This window comes from Doryrhamphus excisus, chromosome 6, assembly GCF_030265055.1.
Source record: "Doryrhamphus excisus isolate RoL2022-K1 chromosome 6, RoL_Dexc_1.0, whole genome shotgun sequence".
In the NCBI taxonomy this organism is placed as follows: Eukaryota; Metazoa; Chordata; class Actinopteri; order Syngnathiformes; family Syngnathidae; genus Doryrhamphus; species Doryrhamphus excisus.
In genome coordinates, this window is record NC_080471.1 from 4,639,101 (window position 1) to 4,653,800 (window position 14,700).

Sequence of the window (14,700 nt, forward strand, 5' to 3'; positions counted from 1 at the left end):
TGTGAGGTCTGCACGCTAACCACTCGACGTGCAGCCCATTATTATTATTATTATTATTATTATTGTTGTTGTTGTTATTATTATTATTATTACAGCTACACTGACATTTAATTTAATGTAATTATTTACACTAAAAGCTATTTTTTTGCATTTAAATGTGTTTTTTGCAGTACTAAACGTTACTTTTAACATTAATACAAAACATTATTATTATGATTATGATTATTATTATTATTATTATTATTATTACACTGACATTTAATTTGATGTAATTATTTACACTAAAAGCTAAAACTAAATTTTGCATTTAAATGTGTTTTTTTTTGTTTTTGTTTTTTTTTTTTTGCAGTACTAAACCACGGCCCAGTGATGGTGTACCTCTGGATTAGATGATTGCATTTCGGTTTTATTTTACCCTGACTTGTTTTGCTCTTTCAGGCTTATTTGCAAGTAGTCATCCCTCAGGGAAATGTGCATGTGATATTTATCAGTTTGTGTGGTTATAAGGCAGAGAAGCAGGCCCTCACAGTGCACCCTGTCTGGAGGAGCTTCTGCTCAATAATTCAATTGACAGACTCCAGGTGGCAGCCAGGTTAGCTTTTGCCTCTTATCCATCCATGTAAGTCCACAGAGACGCAGACACGTCGCATTAAGTCAATCTTTTAAACGGGCCAACACCAAAGCCCCAAAATACTAATCAGGAGTCCTGCTGGGTCTGCAGATACAAGCCAAGGAACACTGACTGCCTTTTCCTTCTGCGTCAATTCTCTGTGGGGGGGTGCCGAGGCTCCAAAGTCACCCAAGTTTACTCAGATGTGATGGAGTTCTTGTGGGATAAAATAGCAAGAGACAGAAAGGGAGTAGTAAATACACACGAGAACATCTGTCACTGCATCTGTATTTTAAGGCCACAAGGTTAACCGCTCTACTGCATGAACACTGGAGTAGATTTTCGGTGAGTATTTTAAAACATAGGCTTGACAAAATCTCATCTTGTTGATACTCATAATTCTACTTGTAGGGTCACAATACACTGGACAATTTTGGAAGAATTCCAAAATTCTTTTCACGACAATCGCCTACACTTCACCGATTGTACACTTCTGGGGCCCACCCATGTTAAGACCCAAGTTAATAGCAAAAACTGAATTCTATGTCCAGGTTATTTTAGAAGACGTTTTGCCTCTCATCCAAGCAGGTTTCATCAGTTCATGCTAGGTGAGACAAACACTACAGATTAAAACAGACAGCTCTCGTCTGAGAACTCGGTGCAAGATCCAAGATCTTGTATTTACCCTCTGAAGGAGTAGGCATCTCCAGACAGCATTGGTTTCGCTCTTTAGTGGTGTCAAATGATGGTTGTTAGGGATGGAGTGGGTTCTGTGCCTGTCAATGATCCCGTCATTCGGATTGGTATCACCTTTGTTAGCTTTCCATTTAGATGCAATGATGGACATGGAGCCTGAAACCTGAAACCAACAAGGCTATGCTTTATTTGTTAGAGACTAAATGACTGAATCTTTTAAGAAGGGATGAAAGGACAGCATTGTATGTGGCATGCAGAAAGATGGAGTCGCAGACCCCCCCGTTCAGAGAAGGCTTCTCAACCTAAACATAGATGTCTTCCCTCAGACCTCTTTTAAAGCATCTGTCTTCTCTGCCCAGAATGTGTAAATATTTGCCAAAGAGCAAGAGCCTTTACCCCACCAAATCTTTGAACATGAACTGATGAAGACGGCTCGGATGAGAGGCCAAACGTCTTCTAAGACAACCTGAACAGTCCAGTTGGAATAGATTCAGTACCCTAAAAACACAATGATCTGAATGAATGACAATATTCAGAGGCTGTATTTTTCGGAGTCGCTTCTTCTGTTAGCGGTGCGATCATCATGCGGTTACACGCCCGTGTTGCTTCTGTCCAGAGCTATGTCCAACATGTTTGATAGCAGAACCAACGGAACACCAGCCATGCATATTCAATCAAACGCCCGCAGCAGAAAACTGTGTCTGAAAAATGATGTGGTATGCATTCAGCTGAGGTAGATTAGGGCTTACTGAAAAATCTGTGCAAGTACATAACCAACATGCATGCATACAATCTTCTACTCATACGGGCATGAAAGCACAAAAGAACACAGACACACACACACCAGCCAGAGCCAGCTTGCCATCTCTCAGCGGACAGGAGGAACACTCCTGCCACATCATCTCAGAGTGCTTTTCATCTCCGTGTGACAACATGTCAGCTCCAGTCCCTGTCACTACGCCACACAGCATTGATATTCACCAACTGTGCAGCAGCCTGGGACACAACACAACCAGGCCAAAAATATGACACTGGAAGAAGAACTCTTCTACTTTCTCCACACACACACAAACACACACACACACACAATTGTCTGTCAAAATAAATAAATAAGGCATGTGGACACTAGTGTGCCCAGATGTGCGCATATGTGCCAAGTTGGCATGCAAATATTCAAAAGAAGCACCTGGAAAGTGGCTGCATCTGTTACACTTGTGGCCAAATGTACTGTACATCCTTATCATGCAATACTGTAACATACTTTTTGCTTTTATTTAATATGCTTTATTCAATTTACAGAATCCACCTACCGCCTGTTGCCCCGAGAGTGGAAATTAGAGTTGCAATTTGAAAGTCGCACATTAAAGTGTCACACATGACATCACAGGACTTTCACATATTCCGTGTGGTGTGCGTTTTCTCTTTGTGTTGGTTTGTGCAATCAAAGCCCTGAAGTCCTACCGTTGGGAATTCCAAGTGAATCGAAACGTCAGAATTCAAACCGTTATCATGCATTTCATCATAACTCCAAAATAAACATATCTTGTGAGTTTTCTTTTTTATTTGGATGTTTTTGTCCAATCAAATCTCTCCAAAAAATGACCTGAAAGTCATACAGTTTGGAATTTCAGATGCTGAACCACCAAGACCATTTTGGGATGCCACCACAAAAGGTTCCCAAAAGAGGGAACTTTGTGAGTTTGATTACAAGTTCTTTTTATTACATATTTTTATACTTGCATTCCTGAAAAATGTAAAAAGAAACAAATTAACTTCTACTTGTTTGTTACTTGTCATCCCTCATTTATCACGTTTAATTTATTCCCACCCAACCGTGATAAGTGAATCTCTGCCAAGTAGGATTCAGCATTAATAAATTCAATATGGAGCAAAGAAAACCCCTTTTCTGCGACCTTCTAAATACCGTTTTTTATTACATTATTACAGCCTTTTGTACATGAAATAACACTCAAATAATCATGTTTACACTAATAGTACCCAATATAGTCGACATAATAATATAAGATAACCCCAAAGTGTCCATAGGTATGAATGTGAGTGTGAATGGTTGTTTGTCTATGTGCCCTGCGATTGGCTGGCGACCAGTCCAGGGTGTACCCCGCCTCTCGCTCGAAGACAGCTGGGATAGGCTCCAGCCCCCCCCCCCCCCAGCGACCCTTGTGAGGATAAGCGGTAGAAAATGAATGAATGAATGAATGAATGAACCCATTTTATGCATAATTAAGATAAGAGACTCACACGCGAGCATTGACAGCGTACTTCCTGGTGGCTATTGTATTATCAATGTAACATTGCCAATACCTAGTCACCAGTTTAGAATATCACTCTACTGCCGCTGTCTGGAGTGGAGTGAACATTCACACAACAGCTGCCAGCAGCCACACGCGACAAGACACTGCTGACCTGCTCCTTGCACTCATCACTTCCCAGATCCCGCTTCTTAAAGGAGCAGACAAGTTACATGTATACACTTAATATCACATCTTTTGAATGCGTTACATATGTATATGTTTGTTCATGCTTGGAAATGCCTCATTTAGGCTGTGAATATGTACATTCATTCATTCATTTTCGACCGCTTTTTCCTCACGAGGGTTGCGGGGGTGCTGGAGCCTATCCCAGCTGTCTTTGGGCCAGAGGCGGGGTACACCCTGGACTGGTGGCCAGCCAATCACAGGGCACATATAGACAAACAACCATTCACACTCACATTCATACCTATGGACAATTTGGAGTCACCAATTAACCTAGCATGTTTTTGGAATGTGGGAGGAAACCGGAGTACCCGGAGAAAACCCACGCATGCACGGGGAGAACATGCAAACTCCACACAGAGATGGCCGAGGGTGGAATTGAACCCTGGGTGAATATGTACAATTACTTGAATATTAATTTTACTAATAATACACCATAGTCAACCAAGAAACCGCAATCATTTCTTAATGATTCTTCATGGTTCTTGGTTCACTTCTACTGTATTTACACTTGTAGGGCAGGAAAGAATATTTCATAAAAAAACGGTTTTATGATGGTGAATTGCATTCTAAAATCAAACCAATTCCATGTTGAGCAGAATCTTGGAATGGACTGCGTTCTACTGTACTTTTTAACAAGTACGCTTCCAATGTTTATTCCCCACATTGATGCACCACATCGTAAGCACCTAGTCGATGCATCCATACACATCAATGCCTTTTTGCAGCTCTAATTTATTCCCCTGGTGCAAAGAGTCCGAGTCTTAGGATGAGGTGTGTGTGTTTATTTGGCGTTTTTAAGAATGCATATACATGTTAGCCGCAGTATAAAATGGAGATTATATGAAGTACTGGCCGGGTCTACAAACTCAGCGTATATTGTCGACACTAGAAAACCAGCTCGGGCTGCTCTATCTATCACGCCGACACAATCCTGAGGGTGACAACAAACCCCGAGCAGGGAGGATGCATTCAGTGGAGCAATTAAATGTCCCTGTGTGTCTGCATAGTGGACAAACAATCAGCCAGACTGCAGGTACCCTATTGAGGAGAGGAGGAAGTGTGGATTAATCCACAGGGCTGAGTGTCAGGGCTGCGTGGCTGTTCCAGCAGCCAGGACTTCGGGCCTTGTTAAAGTTGATTTATTAGGCCTCGGTTTACTCTGGCTTTCCCTGGCAAGGCAAGGTCAACAATAATGATCGTCTGAATGTGAATAAATCTCAACCTGGAAACACGGGCTCCCCGCTGTTCACATCAACACTAACCCTATTGTGCTCTTATGCACATATATCCGTCCCCTTAGCCTGCGTTCACACTGCAGGGCAGGATACACATGACATTTTTTTTGGTTTGTTTAAATTTTTCTATGTGGTCATTCACATTACCAAACAACTTTTGTCTACATCGGTGAGTACCTTTATACAAGGTCCGATATATGTTTATACTGCAGTCGCATCACGTACATATCAGATTTATAGCTACATACAAATGAGGCCTGGGTTGCAATTGTGCTGTGAAAAAAAAAAAAATCACATTGAGCAAAAAAAATCCAAATTGAACTGCAGTGTGAAGATAGCCTTCTTAATCAAGGCAACATGCGCCCTCTTCTGCAATTACCTGTTCTTTTTATAATTCCTTCCCTGTGCCTTCACTTCTTGGAATACTTGATGTTGCATCTGTTCAAGCATGTGGGAGTCAACAGCCATTAAATCAATTAAAGGCTTCATTTTTACGTCGCCCAAGGTAGGAAGGAAGGAAGCTGCCTGATTATAACAGCACCTTTGCTTGCCGATAAAACACTGCATCATTTCCACATTAAAACAGTAGCGATTGCACCCCTCACATGCTCGAAATCAAAATAGAGAGGAAAAGTCACCTATGAGTCTTAAGGATGTTATTTATTCCCTTCTGTATCAGTGGGGTCTTCGAGTGAAGAATCCTGTGATGATGCACGTAAAAATAGAGTGACTTTAATCTCACAAAGCTTCCTCCCAAATTAAACGAACACCAAGTAAAACAGGCAGCAATTTGTCAGGTTACTGGTCAAATATGTTTGGAGCTTGTGTGTCTTTTTCCTCTCTTTCCAGCAGATGCGCTCATCAGCGTCAACCTGCTTTCACGTTGCCTGCAGGCTTTTATCATTAAAAAAGCAAAAAGCAAAGTGAAGAAAATGTGAATATTTTAACGCCTTGATAGGACTCGCCACATTTGGTTAGTAAAGAAAAAAGATGCACGGCTCTGTGGAGTTTTACTGTTGTTGCAATGTGATGTGCACACAGGAAAGTGCTGAAAAAAAAACAAACAAACATGTGTTTAAAGTGAAAAATGAGAAAAAGTAATTTATTTGCAGAGGGACAACATATGACAGGGAAAAAGGAAGTGTGCTGATAACAAGGTGGCTGAATATAAAAGGTATCTCAACCGCTGCTTATGCTGCATGCAATCAACTCCTCCACAGCAGAAATTATAATGGCGGAGTAAAGGTCATCATGTCAGCTGGTGTCACCAGTTCAAAGTAGGGTGCGACGCATTCGTCCGAAAGTTAATTTATTTAAATACAAAGTCAAATGAGGTCCAACACTTCAACCAGCCCCACAAAAAAACAGTCCAGACTTCATGTCACTCTAAACCTCCTTACGTCAGCTGCAAGTGGCCCCTGGAGCACCCAGAGGACCACACCCAGGCCCTAAAATTAACAAACGTCGGCTTGATATCTTATGCATCCCAAGGATTCTTTTTTAAATTATATTTTTATTTGATGCCACCTCAGAACTGCACAAGCAATCGCAAAAAAAAAAAAAAAAAAAGAGCAATGGAACATATTGTAATGAAGGTGCCATGTGTCTGTCCTGCTTAGCATAATATAGCTAAGTAAACAATAGAGCAACAACAACGCCAAACCAGGTCTGGTTCATGGGGGCAGCAGTCTCAGTACGGATGCCCAGACACCCCGGTCTACCACCACCTCTTCCAGTTCCACTGAGAGAACACCTAGTAAGCGTCCCCAGGTCAGCTGTGATAAATAATCCCCCCAGCGTGTTCTGGTCTGCCCCAGGACCTCCTCCTGGTTCAGCATGCCCAAACACCTCACTAGGGAGGTGTTCTGGGAGTCATCCGGACAAGATCATCTCAACTGGCTCCTCTCTACTCGGAACCCTTCTGGATGTTCCTCACCCTGGTCCTTGGGTTTAAGTGAATTCCCATGCAGTAGGATTCCTTATTTAGGAATGGAACATTTTCATAGTTAGAGCATAGATTTAAGACCATTTAAATATAGTTTTTAGAGCCCTCTAAACATGGAATAACACTATTATAGTCACCTTTGCACTTTTTATTAACCAATATCGTACACATAATAGGAGAAAAGACATAAATGTCAGACTTTAAATGTATAAAAATGGTTAAAGATCAGTAAGGATAATTCATAATGCCGCCTACAGAGAACATACTAACTCCTTATTTCTAAAATCACAAATACTTCAACTTGCTGATATAGTTCATCTTCAAACAGCTAAAATAATGCATAAGGCTAAAAATAAGCAATTAGCTAAAAATGTCATCCAATACTTCTCTACAAGAGAGGAGAAATATGATCTCAGGGAAGAAGTACATTTGAAACACTTCTATGCTAGGACTACGTTATGCTAGCCATAGCATTTCAGTATGTGGAATCAAACTATGGAATGGATTGAGTAAGGAAATCAAACAATGCACAACGATGAGCCAATTCAAGAAACAATACAAGCAGTTGATGTTTGCTAAATACAAGGATGAAGAGTCTTGAACCAGTCATGATGTGCTATATATATCACTATATTGACACTTATTATGGTACACATTATGGCATCGGATGGCCATAATAATGATAATACTACTACTACTACTACTACTACTACTACTACTACTACTAATAATAATAATAATAATAATAATAATAATAATAATAATAATAATAATAATAATAATAATAATAATAATAATAAATTTTATTTACATTGCACTTTACATTACATAAATCTCAAAGTGCTACAAGGAATATCACCTCGTACTTCGGTATGTGATTAAAAAAAAAACGTTTTAAAAAAAAGTACCAGATGGAGGGGTAGGATTTAATAAGCTTTGCTTCTTCCTACTCCTTTTGGACATGTGGAACTGTGAACTGATTATGGGATGCACTCAATTGTAATCTGATTCATGTTCAAATGAAATAAAACCATTACCATTACATTACCATTAATTTAAGCAAAAAAAAATAAAAAACATTACATTTTCTATATTGGATCACAAAACAGCGCTGCTTTATTTTCAGATGTCAACAACAGTTTTATTATTTCCTCTCGATGCTATAAATACAAACGTGGATATACTTTAGAACTTGCCGCTGTCTCCTTCCTCTCCTCACACTGTGAGGCGTTCATGCGCACTCGTAATTTTGAGTTAGGCACTAATTGTTGTGTCATTTTTATTTACATACCCCCTATGGTAATTGGCGTAGCCCAATTTGGGAAGCACTGATCTACTTTATATGTTCACCTCAAACCCTGACATGTATGTACCACTGAATTGTCATGTGACTTGAGCGGGCGCCATTATGGATGTGTCACTGACTGCAACCTTCAGGAAAAGTCAACTTTTTTGTTTTTTAACCTCCACATTTGTCACTTACGGTGTATCTACTGAAGCAGATACATCACAAAGTAACGGATGAAAACATTTTTTTAATGTATCCTCGGTGATTTGTCAAAATTCTGACATGTCTTTGCAGAGCTCAGCACCGAGCTCTTTGATATCGTCATTAAGCGCACTGTGAGGCTGATAGCAGGGAAACTTTAACTTTAGCACCCCTCCCACACCCCCACCATCACACAACAAAGTAATCCAGTTAATAACAAACATCACAGATATTTAATATTCCCTCCCGCAAGTGCTGAAATCTGTCTGCAATGCCTTGGAGACATATTGTGTGATTACCATAAACCTATGTACCAATGCTTTGCTTAATTTTAAGAAACCAAGAGCTCCTGCCTGAAGCGTTCCTCCAAGCTCAAATGAATCGTACGTCGGTGCACTGCCACCGGTGCAATCTAATCCAACAAGCACCATTTGTGCTTCTATCTAAAAGCTTATTGTGTATTTAAATGCCCCTCAGAGGAGATGGCAAGCAAACGTAACACTTTTGCAATTATTTCGCTTTCACCTGCTGAAACATTAATAACTGGGAGAAACTTGGAAGCGTACATTCTTCGTGAGACTGATATGGGGATAGAAGAAAAGGTGAGAAGACTTTATTCCTTTGATTTAATCGATCTGGAGCTGGCTCTGTTGGTTGCCCTTTCAATGTTAAAGCTACTGCTTACAAAAGTGTTGTAGACCAGGGCTCTCAAAGTCAGTTTACCCGATAGATAGTAGAGTCTGCATCTAGTATTCAATAGTAACTGCAAGCCGGCAGCACCCCTGTCACTGGAAGTGTCTCCGGCTTCCCAGCATGCTTTGTGGTACATGAGTTAATGTCTTCTTCTTTCTCTTTGGGCTTTTCCCTTCAGGGGTCAACACAGCAAATCAATCTCCTCCATCCAACCCTGTCTTCTGCATCTGTCTCTCTCACACCATCTACCCTCATGTCCTCCTTCACTACATCCATAAACCTCCTCTTTGGTCTTCCTCTACGCCTCCTACCTGGCAGCATCCTTCTACCAATATATTCACTATCTCTCCTCTGGACATGTCCCAACCATCTCAGTCTGGCCTAAAGGCTTCTAACATGTAATGTCCCTCTGATGTACTCCTTCCTGATCCTATCCATCCTGGTCACTCCCAATGAGAACCTCAGCATCCTCATCTCTGCTACCTCCAGTTCTGCTTCCTGTCTTTTCCTCAGTGGCACCGTATCCAGACCAAACAACATGGCTGGTCTCACCGCAGTTTTGTATACCTTTCCTTTCATTTTAGCTGAAACTCTTCTATCACACATCACGCCTGACACTTTTCTCCACCCGTTCCATCCTGCCTGCACATGCTTCTTCACCTCCTTTTCACAATCTCCGTTGTTCTGAACTGTTGTTCTGAACCCCCGGTACTTCAAATTCTCCACCTTTTGTATCTCTTCTCCCTGTAACCTCACTCTTCCACTTGGGTCTCTCTCATTCACACACATACCAGTATATCCGTCTTGCTGCGGCTAATTTTTCTTCTTCTCCTTTCCAGGGCAAACCTCCACTCTTCTAGCATCTCTACCTGTTCCCGACTAATCTTAGATGTCAAGATGTCAAACGGGCTGAAAAATACGGTGCTGAGGGCTGCTGTGTGCGTACACCCATCAGTTGGTCGGCTATGAAAATCCTCACTGTAAGTTTGATTATTTTGTCTAACTCAAAGCACTTTAAAATGTTTTAAACAGTCTAAATCATAAAGGCTAGATTTTGGACAACACACCTCAATTAAACCTTTGTTGGACCCCTGAGATAATAGTAGATTTTTATATTTTGATTGTATAATATGGACCCTCTAAAGGAAAAAGAAATGCATGTGTAGGTGGACCACAAGGTAATGTTTGTGGCCCCTGAAAGATGTACAGGTTGCAACTCCCAACTAAAAAAACACAGTGTGTACTAATCTACTTTAAAGGTAAATTCACATGAATCAATCAAGCCCTTTTCATTCGCACAATTAAGGTAAAGTGCTTTCTGTAACGTGACAGTCTTTCATGACTGAGATTAAGCGTCAATTCAGTCATTAGATTGTGCTAAATCACAGCTCTTGAAGTAAATCGCTTTAAAGGCACCATCAGATGTGCCGCTCCGTCCTCAGCTTTGATGAAGCCTTTCATATGATTTCAATCCATCAGGCAGGACAAGAGATACATAACTCATATACAAAAACTCAACATGACTTAATAACATAAACACAAAGTCAAAGATCCTCTAAATGACAACAAGGGTCCTGGGTTGTTTTTAGGAATCTGCTGCAATAATGTTAGTCGGTCTGATGTCATTCACAGGTTGGAATTGGCCTGCTGGCCGCCACTTGAACATCTCCGTTGTACAGTATTATGTCGTGTATATGAGTGATTGTTTTCCACTTCAAATAAGATTTGGATCCTTAAGAAGTTTGGCTTGCATTCAAACTCTCTAAAGACCTCCCTAGTTTGTTTTAATCAAGAAAACATGCATAATGAGGAGTTGAGTTTTTTTTTTTATTTATTCCTATTAAATAATCAGTTCATCTTAATGTCAAATTCAGCCACCACACTTGTTGGTTTTAATTATGGGACACTTCCAAATTGAGCTAAATGCCTTTCAACAACATATGAAGCTCTGATGGGTCAGACCTTGAAAACCACTTAACTGTATGCCTCATAAAGCAAAACGGGCCCAAAACGATTTCTTTCACAAATAACCACCAACCAAGATTTATATCAGAAGAAGAAAAACAGATAACTGTTGATTAACAAGAGGTGGTATGAAGTGAGAAGAGGGGCTAGCAAATGAGGGAGGTTAACACGAAAGTGCAAGAGTGTGATGAAGAAGTTGAAGACAAGAGAAAATGAAAAAAACATTTTGATGAATGAAAAGGCGGCTGGAGCGCTGAAAAGATCCACAAAGGGAATTGCCGTACTTTGAAAGGGAATTAAACTTAGCATGTTTACATGCACAAAATTAGTCGGATTCCCCAAATAAATTAGTCTTGTTGATTTTCAAACGTGGATGTTTTACGTGTATGTAATAGTTACCCCCCCCCCCCCCTCTGTAAATCACCTCCTGCCAAAGAGTGGAAAAATGAGGGTATTGGCTCCATAGTCACCGTGTGGGCAAGATCAATAGGTTGATCATCGGGATGAATGTGTTATCTTACAGGAGCTCCTCGGATTCAATGTTTGTGGTTACACACTCCCATAAATTACAAAAATATTTAATTTTGGCCCGTGAAAACAAGGCTCGTTTGAAACTATTTACTAGTAGATTATACGGTATTGGGGCTGCACGGTGGTCATGTGGTTAGCGCGCAGACCTCACAGCTAGGAGACCAATGGTTCAATTCCACCCTCGGCCATCTCTGTGTGGAGTTTGCATGTTCTCCCCGTGCATGCGTGGGTTTTCTCCGGGTACTCCGGTTTCCTCCCACATTCCAAAAACATGCTAGGTTAATTGGCCACTCCATATTGTCCATAGGTATGAATGTGAGTGTGAATGGTTGTTTGTCTATATGTGCCCTGTGATAGGCTGGCCACCAGTCCAAAACTTAGTCCTGGAAACTTAGTTCGATATGATCTAATTAATCTAATTCAATTTGATGAAAGACAATTAGCTCCCCAAAACGCAAGGATGAAGTAATGAATGAAAGCTGACAATACCATATATATACCAATATCCAATGCTGCAGATGTTTTCAATGTCAGGTAGAAAGTCGGTGTATGATGTAACTAAGCGACCAAATGCAAATATATTGTGTTGAAGGGTAAAATGAAAACAATAAACAAACCCATCAAAAAGCGATTAAGGCCACTCAAAAGGTTGGTCCACGAGCTATGTCACTCATCAGCAACCAATGACAGCTTGAGAGAGTGTTTCACGAAGGCTTTAATTTAATAATGACTTCAACCACCGGGGCAAGATCAAGAATGTGACAGTTTGTGACAAGAGCACTCTCCTCCTGTGTCATGTAAAAAAAATGATGCCATGCAACAGAAGTTCATTGTAACAAGGCCATTACTTCAACTACTTTTGATCTCATTGGCGAAGGAGTCCATTAAATGAAAAGCGCCCATTGAATTCATTTACATAATACAATTAAATGTAGCTGAGCACCCGAATAAAAAGTATTTTAAAAAATCTGCCAAGTTTGGAGAACAAAACTTTTTGTGCTTAAATGCACACCCTTGCCATCTGTAATATTCTGACAACATACTCTTTACATCCATCATATCCGAGGCAAGCAGAGTCAAACGGTTTATCTTGTAAAAATGGATCTGTAGCTTTAATTAATTCTTTTCTTACCTCCCCCAAACCCGGTCGATAGGGAAAAGGCTAAACTTGAAAAATGTCCAATGGTACCACTATGATAATTTTCAGCATTAAGCGCCACTTTATTTGAAATGCTACGCCAGTATCGCTATACTGCCATTGATATTCCTTCGGCATCCCAGAAATGAGATGAATGCTTTCTAATATAAGAGATTCTGCAAGGCCCTGTCAGGCTTGATGCCAAATAATAATCGTTCCAGAAAGCGTTTATTAATCTTATGAGTGAAATGGCATTGGAGAACTCTTTGCAGAATGAAAATATCATGAGGTGTAATTCCTCCTTTTCTGAGGAACAAAACTTCACTGACGAAGTACACAACAAAATAGGTCTTAGTCGGGTCATTCTCGTGTTCAGATTTCTTTTTGCACTTTTTGGCAAACTTTTTCAGTCGTTTCCACTCAAATTTTAGCAACAGTGAAATTGGACGAGTTTGATAAATGACATCATCCTTTAGACACTCCATTTAAGTCACCACAGTAAAGACAAGTGGTAACTTTTTTTGTAGTACCTTTTTTGTTATTAAGGTCACTGAGGCAGGACACTCAGCCAGGCAATGAGATATTCATTCATTCATTCATTCATTTTCTACCGCTTTTCCTCACGAGGGTCGCGGGGGGTGCTGGAGCCTATCCCAGCTGTCTTCGGGCGTAAGGCGGGGTACACCCTAGACTGGTCGCCAGCCAATCACAGGGCACACATAGACAAACAACCATTCACACTCACATTCATACCTATGGACAATTTGGAGTGGCCAATTAACCTAGCATGTTTTTGGAATGTGGGAGGAAACCGGAGTACCCGGAGAAAACCCACGCATGCACGGGGAGAACATGCAAACTCCACACAGAGATGGCCGAGGGTGGGATTGAACCCTGGTCTCCTAGCTGTGAGGTCTGTGCGCTAACCCCTAGACCACATGAGATATTCAAATGATACTCAAAGTTCACTCAGATATGCCTTATAATTCCAAAACGTTTAAAGTATGCCTCCTCTAGAAAAGAAAATTGTCATATTACAAAATACTGTAGGGGCCTCACAGCTAGGAGACCAGGGTTCAATTCCACCCTCTGTGTGGTGCCCTGTGATTGGCTGGCCACCAGTCCAGGGTGTACAGCTGGGATAGGCTCCAGCACCCTCGTGAGGAAAAGCGATGGAAAATGAATGAATGAATGATCAAAATACTGTAGCAATCCCTCATTTCCAGACCCAAGTGTAATAAGTGAATTTCGGCAAAGTGGGACTCTTATTTATGAATTAAATATCGTCGTACATAGAGCACAAAAAACCTATTTGCGACATTTTTTAAATATTAAAACCCTGGAAATAACATGAAATAACACAAGGATAGTCGGACTTGAACTCGTATTAACCCAATATAGTGGACATAATAAGAGAAAATAAGCTATTTAAAGGGGACCTATTTTTCTGACCTTCCCCACAACATGCGATTTAATTAATCACTACTCTCATCACTACTCTCATTATGACAGCCTCCAGTGTCCACAATAAAAAAATCATCAGAAGGACTCTAAACACTAAAACGACACTGCCGTGTAAAAGTGATGTAAAAGTGACTGCAGGCCAGTGGCGGTCAGAACCGAGCGGGGGAATGGTACCCGAGTCCATCACGAGTACCAACGGCCTAATGTGTGGAAACGCCACTTTAGATGATTGTGATGATGAGAAAAAGAGTGGCTCCACTCTTAATGCAGGCAGAGATTATTTTACGGCAAGCCAGGGGATTTATAGGAAAGGCTAAAAAAAAATATTAAGCCACGCGCTTAACATGAAAGAATCTGCTCTTGATTACAGATAGGAAACTAACTCTACATGACGGCAGTGTGGCTGACCGGCATATTAAAAATTCTCATTTCATGT

General features: G+C 40.7%; 1 protein-coding gene across 6 annotated transcripts in view; it reads right to left on the reverse strand.

Moving 5' to 3' along the window:
* Positions 1 to 14,700, reverse strand: part of diaph2 (diaphanous-related formin 2) — a 391,673-nt gene that overhangs the window by 319,265 nt on the left and 57,708 nt on the right. The window lies entirely within an intron of this gene.